General features: G+C 44.9%; 1 pseudogene; it reads left to right on the forward strand.

Annotated features, from left to right (window-relative positions):
• The first annotated feature begins 3,234 nt into the window (after positions 1-3,234).
• Positions 3,235-4,174, forward strand: LOC102775116 (annotated as a pseudogene).
• The last annotated feature ends 3,372 nt before the right edge of the window (positions 4,175-7,546 follow it).

Raw genomic sequence — 7,546 nt, forward strand, 5'->3', positions numbered from 1 at the left:
ACTCCAGCTCTGAGATCCTGTCTCACTGAAAGCAGGTTTCTGGGGTTTTGTTTAGCTTCTATATTTGTAACTATGTTTCAAACTGCAAGCTCAGAGGCCGGCAAGGCAGGCAGGGAACGTTGGTTTCCTCCATCACTGAAAGAAGCAAGCCTCATGTTAGCTTCAAGCTGCCTGGCTGCTGGCCACCATCGTGGCTGGCAGTTAATTTGCATATCTCGCTGATTAGCCAATGGGAAGGGTAGCAGATGTACGCTAATTACCATGTTTCTCTTTTATTAGATAGGATGTATCTAATTTGTTCAATGGTTGCCTTACATATTTACAGATTAATTTCCTTGCTGTGCAATTCACATGATCTCTTACCAGAGGTTGGCTAACTGCAGTCATTGACAAGATCTTGCCCTTCACTTGTGGTTGTGAAGAGTCGGAGAGCATGCTACCCAAAATGTGAATGTTGAAGACATGCCCCTCAAAAATATGCACTTTGATGCAATTATTATTTTGAACAACAGGCATTTAAAAACCAGTAAATTCAAGGAGAAGCTTTCTCTCAACGTCTCTTATTTATCAAGGGTAAATCCTCCACAAGAAATTCTGCTGTCATAGACCTCCTCCCCAGGACTTTCATCAACCAGGGAAGATTGTTTTTATCCCAGGAGAAGAGACTAGAACTTGATATCATACCCAGACAAATTTATCACAAACTACCATACCTCTCATCTATTTGTCAAAGGGACCATTCATCTTTTTAAAAAAACGCACTGTTGGTGGGAATGCAGATGGGTGCAGTCACTGTGGAGAATAGTATGGAGTTTCCTCAAAAAACTAAAAATGGAACTCCAATATGACCCAGTGATCCCACTTCTAGAACTAAATCCCCAGAAACTAGAAACACCAATTAGACAGGATATATGTACCCCTATGTTCATAGCAGCATAATTTATAATAGTTAACATTTGGAAACAGCCCACGCAGATGAGTGGATTAAAAACTGTGGTACATCTACACAATGGAATACTATGCTGCAGTCAAAAAGAAGGAATTCTTACCATTTTCAACAGCATGGATAGACCTGGAGAGCATCATGCTAAGCAAAATAAGCCAGTCAGAGAAAGATAAATATCACATGATCTCACTAATTTGTGGAATATAATGGCCAACATAAACTGATGAACAAAAACAGATCCAGAGACAGAGAAGCATCAATCAGACCATCATACTTCAGAGGGAAGTTAGGGGAGGGTGGGGATAAGGGGAAGAGTTCAACCAAAGGTCTTGTATGAATGCATATAAGCCTAACAAATGGACATGAACAACAGGGTGGTAAGGACATGAGTGGGGGGTGAGGGGCAATGGGGGGGATAATAACACATATATAATACCTTAATCAATAAAAAAATGAATAATGTATGCCATGAATCCAAAAATAAAGTATTTAAGATTAATTCATTATGTATATATTAATCATCAAATGTGTGAGGTATTATACAAGACACTTTTCTATATACTGTGATCAGTAACTTTTAAAGAAATCAGAATATGCAGCATTTCAGGTAGTTTATAAACTAGCAAATGAGAATACATGTAGCCACCCAGTGTTAGAATAAATTGTGCCTTATGTATTTTGTTAGAAATTGGATGGCCACATAGTATAAGGACAAGCATGCTTTTCCATAGCCCTTTATTCTGGGGCAGGTTGTAGGGGTGAGGTGGGTGCATCCCCAGGATATTTGGAGCTCCTGTCTATATGATCTATTTGATTCAATATCCTATCTAATAATAGACAGACATGGTAATTAACCATACCTCCAACATGCTTCACAAGGGCTAATCAGGGCGATATGCAAATTAACTGCCAACCAAGATGGCGGCCTGCAGCCAGGCAGCTGAAGCGAACAGGAGGCTTGCTTGTTCCAGTGATGGAGGAAGCCAAGGTTCCCAGCCTGTCGCTGATGGGCTCTGAGCTTGCACTCTAAGAAACAATGTTGCAATTATAGAAGCTAAACCATCCCCAGAAACCTGCTTTCAGCCAGCTGGGATCTCAGAGCTGGAGTTACAACAATGTTTCAAGTATAGAAGCCAAACAAACCAAGGTCTCAGAGCTGGAGCTGAGCCTCAGAGCTAAAGCCAGCTCTCAGCTCCAGTGACAGCCATAGAAGGTAAATAAATCCCAGAATAAAAATTAAAAAAAATAGGAGAGGTTGGGAGTTTCAGTCACGCACCAGCCTGAAAACGGCCCTCAGGGGAGGTTATGGCTCTACCTCTTCAAACACAGGGCAGGGCCCATGGAGGGGGCCTTTGGGGTGATGTCCTCTATCACCCACAGAGCAGGGCTGGTCAGGGAGTTGGGGCACCACCACTCTCACACTCAGGGCAGGGCTGATGGGGAGGTTATGACTCTACCCCGTCACACAGAGAGCAGGGCCTGTGTGTGTGTGTGTGGCGGGGGGGTGGGGGGCGGGCCTAAGCCAGCAGGTGGTCATCCCCTGAGGGGTCCCAGACTGCGAGAGGGCACAGGCTGGGCTGAGGGACCGCCCTCCCCCCCTCGAGTGCAACAAATTTTTTGCACTGGGCCTCTAGTCTAATCTAATAAAAGACAAAAAGGGTAAATAACCGTACCTCTGCTTCACTTCCCATTGGCTAATCAGGGCGATATGCAACCAAGATGGTGGTTAATTTGCATAGGTAGGCACAATGATGGGATGAGAAAGGGGAAGGACGGAAGAAGCCACCTGCTGCTGAGGGAACCCAGCTGGCAGCCAAGACCCGAGAACCAGGCCGCCTTTGCCGGCTTCTGTGATTGGAGAACTGGGCAGCCTTTGCCGGCTCTCGGCCAGTAATCGGAGAAGCCGGATGTTCACCTCTTCCCTGCCCCGCCTGGCTTCTCAGATCACTGATCACCAGTGATCAGAGAACACCCAGAGACGGGGCCAGAGCCCGGGCTGCGTCGCTACTGGGGCAGGCAATCCAGTGTCGGGGGCGATGCAGCCAGGCCCCAGAAGGAGACCCAGAAGGAGAGCCAGGGGCTCCAGCTCTGCCGTGCAGGCCCGGCCCCAGATGGAGACCCAGGGGCGTCCCAAGAGGAGAGTCTCCATGGTCAGATGGCGCCATGTGGGGACAGGAATAAAGATGGAGGTGACTCAGACGCCTGGCGAGGCATTAGACCAGTGAGCAGGGCCTTTCAGTGGGGACTCGGGGTGGGGGTGGGGCTAGGGAAGCAACGGGAAAATAGAGAATTAAAACTCTCAGGAGGCTTAGCGGCCGGGGCCTGGGTGCCTGGCTGTGAAATTGGATGGGGCCTGTCATTTTACACTTGAAGAGGCTTGCAAGGTTGGAAGTTCTGCGCCAGGAGCCAGGGAGAAATGGAGCTGGAGCAGTGAGAGGGGTCCATGGCAGCCGTGGGCTTTGAGGAGTTCTCAGCACCTCCCAGCTCGGAGCTGGCGCTGCCTCCGCTGTTCGGTGTTCACATCCTGGAGAGCGAGCTTGAGACTGAAGTGGAGTTCATGTCTGGGGGTCTGGGCAGCTCCAGCCTTCAGGAGCAAGACGGAGAGGAGGAGGCAGCCCAAGGCCGGCAGCGGCGGTGCCAACGGGAATTCAATCGCAGGAAGTACCAGGCGCAGGGTCGTGCTGCAGGGAGATCGAGCAGGTGAAAGAGCAGGTCATGAACAGGCTCCATCAGGTACAGAGGATAACACGGAGACTCCAGCAGGAGTGGAAGTTCCTCATGAAGGTGCTGGACTCCTACCGCGACAACTACAGGGTCAGCCAGTTCACCATCTTACTGGAGGATGAGGGCAGCCAGGGCACAGATGCCCACACCCCAGGCAACACTGAGAATGGGCCTCTGAAGAAAGAGGGGCTGTCCCCGCCCAGGAGGACGCCAGAGCCCGCAGAAGCCAGCAGCCCGGCTCCTGGCGAGGGGCCCAGCGGTTGGAAGAGGTGGCGAGTGCCACCAGAAGGGAGCCGGGCGGGAGTCCCACTGACTCTGGAGCTGGTCCCCGTGCAGATAAAAGTGGAGGAAGACTTTGGCTTCAAAGCAGTCAAGGCTCTGGACTCAAGTAGGGTTTCTCGGGGGCCAGAGAAGCTGCTGTCCTACCGCACCCTAGCCAGCTCCCCCTTTGACTGACCCCCCAATAAACAGACCCCATGCTCTCCTCGGCAAAAAAAAAAAAAAGCTTATAGAGTCATGCTTATAGGATCAAATAATATAAATATAGATTTAACAGGACAATAAAAAGAGAACCTGGCTATGATGATCATCTGAACACTGCCTCTCTGTCATTCTTTCTTCACCGACTCTGTCCACACCTTTGGGAACTGCTGGACCTGCTGGGGCTGGACCCCAACATTCCTCTTCTTATAAGGACTTCAGTGAGATGGGCTATGGGTCCCACTGGAACTCCCTCAATTTAATGTGATCTCCTCTTTAAATATCTTATCTCCATATACAGGTACATTCTGAGGTTCTGGGGATTAGGGTTTTTAACATACATTTTGTTGATTACCCAAATCAGCCCTTAACAACCAGCAAGTTTCAGAAAGTAGATTCCTACATGGTTATTTACCAAATATTCAGAAGTATTTTTAAAAGAGCTAAGCCCCGCACCCACCGCTCAGGCCCCTCCCGGCGAAGAGCGAAGGCCTGCCGGAGGAAAACTGGTGCCAACAGCCAGGGGAAGGGGCCTCTAAGGGGTCCCAGATTGCGAGAGGGCACAGGCCAGATACTGAGGTATCCACCCGAATGCACAAATTTTTGTGCACTGGGCCTCTAATTGTATTATAAAATTAAAAATTCATGAGCATGTGGGAGGTATAATTTATGGATGAAGGTTTACAATATTGGGAAGAGAAGATGAGCTTGGGTATTTGCTTATTGTCCAGTTAGTATATGTGAAGTTTGTTCCAGTCTAGAAACCCCTTTTTTCTTGTCCTTTATTGTCAAATGTACCACTTCTGGCTAATTTTATATCTCCTATTATGAGAAACAGGTAGCAATGTTTTCATTATTTATAAAGCCATGGATTTCTGAAATATCTTTGTATTGAAACAAAATAGAATTTCCTTCCTCTGTAATCCCCTAATACTATTAAACTAACACTGGTTATATTGTTATTCATCTAGTGTCCTCCATGAATACTGGCTTCCAAAGAGAACTTAAGGTTGTACTGTATTTTGTTAGTAATGACCAAATGCAGATCTTACTGAGTGTTCAGTAAAGTGTGAATGATTATTTATTATCTGGTCATGTTAAATTTACCATTTGGAATTTTATAGCATAAAAATAAAGCAGCACATATTTCCTCCCCCCAAAAAATCCCACTTGATCATGGTGTATGATCTTTCTAATGTAATGCTGGATTCGATTTGCTAGAATTTTGTTGAGGATTTTGACATCTATGTTCATCAGGAATATTGGCCTATAATTCTTTCTTTATAGTGTCTTTATCTGGTTTGGGTATTAGGGTAATGCTGGCTTCATAGAAAGAGCTTGGAAGTGGGTCTTCCTCTTGAATTTTTTGAAATAGTCTGAGGAGGATAGGTTTCAGTTCTTTGAATGTTTGATAAAACTCCCCTGTAAAGCCATCCAGACCAGGACTTTTATTTACTGGGAGATTTTGAATACTGCTTCAATTTCATTAGTAGTTATCAGCCTATTCTGGTTTTTTTATTCTTCCTGATTGAATTTTGGAAGTTTGTATTTTTCTAAGAATATGTCCATTTCATCTCAGCAGTTCTCAACCTGTAGGTCGCGACACCTTTGAGGGTCGAACGACCCTTTCACAGGGTTCACCTAAGACCATCAGAAAACACATATATAGTTACATATTGTTTGTGATTAATCACTATGCTTTAATTATGTTCAATTTGTAACAATGAAAATACATCCTGCATATCAGATATTAACATTATGATCCATAACAGTAGCAAAATTACAGTTATGAAGTAGCAACAAAAATAATTTTATGGTTGGGGGTCACCACAACATGAGGAACTGTATTAAAGGGTTGCGGCATTAGGAAGGTTGAGAACCACTGATTTCACCTAAATTGTCCAGTTTGTTGGAGTAGAGTGGCTCTTGTATTTTTTATTTTTACAATTCTTTGTATTTCTGGGGGATCTGTTGTTACTTCAGCTCTTTCATTTCTGATTTTGTTTATTTGGGTCCTTTATCTTTGTTTCTTGGTGAGCCTGGCTAGAGGGTCATCAATTTTTTTTTAATTAAATCTTTATTGTTCAGATTATTACAGTTGTTTCCATTTTTCTCCCCCCATAGCTCCCCTCTACCCGGTTCCCTCCCCACCCACTGACCATACACCCCTGCCACTGTCCTCATCCATAGATGTATGATTTTTGTCCAGTCTCTTTCCATACACCCACGCCCCTGTCAGTCCACTCCCTTTCTATGCCCCTGATTCTATTATAATCACCAGTTTATTCTGTTCATCAGATTATTTATTCACTTGATTATACAATAATATTTATAGCTGTGTAAGTGTTAAATAATCCCCACCCATCAATGGCTGATGATCCTGCCAGTTTTTGGATTTTTTGAAGTATCCATCATCAATAACAGAAAACACATCCAAAAAAAAAGGCATTTTAATTATGATGTGTCTTGGTGTGGTCCTCTTTGGATTCCTTTTGTTTGGGGTTCTCTGTGCTTCCTGGACTTGTAAGTCAATTTCTTTCACCAGGTGGGGGAAGTTTTCTGTCATTATTTCTTCAAATAGGTTTTCAATATCTTGCTCTCTCTCTTCTTTTGGCACCCTCATGATTCGGATGTTAGTGCACTTGAAGTTGTCCCAAAAGGCTTCTTGCACTATCTTCATATTTTTGTATCTTTTTTTTCCTTTTGCTTTTCTGGTTGGGTGTTTTTTGCTTCTTCATATTTCAAATCTTTGACTTGATTCTTGGGATCCTCTAGTCTGCTGTTGGATCTCTGGATAATATTCTTTATTTCAGTCAGTGTATGCTTAATTTCGAGTTGGTCCTTTTTCATAACCTCAAGGGTCTCACTAGATTTATGGAGGGTCTCATTACATTTATTGGCGGTTTCTAGAAGATTCTTGAGTAACCTTATAGCTGTGGTTTTGAACTCTATATCCACTCATTTGCTTTCCTCCATTTCTGTCATTTATGACCTGTTTTTTTTTTTGTTGTTTTTTTTTGTCTCTCCAATTTGGCTGCTTCCCTGTGTTGATAGAGTGGCTTTGTGTCCTATAGGGCCCAGTGGGTCAGCCTCCCCAGTTATCTGAGGTGGACACTCTTGGTGCACCCCTATGTGGGCTGTGTGCACAGTCTTGTAGTTAAGCCTTGATTGTTGTTGGTATCACTGAGAGGAATTGACCTCCAGGCCAATTGGCTGTGAGAATCAGCTGTGTCTCCTGTGGGAGAACTTCTGTGCTGGAGACACCCTTCTGGGGCAAGACTTGCTTCAGTGGGGCTTTGGTGCTCATGGAGTCTGCCCCCTGAGTGTGTCCCTTATGGATCTGAGGAGTTGTAATCTGGATGGTCCCACTCTGACCACTGGGTACACTGGATTTTT

This window comes from Myotis davidii, unplaced genomic scaffold, assembly GCF_000327345.1.
Source record: "Myotis davidii unplaced genomic scaffold, ASM32734v1 scaffold1315, whole genome shotgun sequence".
NCBI classification, from domain to species: domain Eukaryota; kingdom Metazoa; phylum Chordata; class Mammalia; order Chiroptera; family Vespertilionidae; genus Myotis; species Myotis davidii.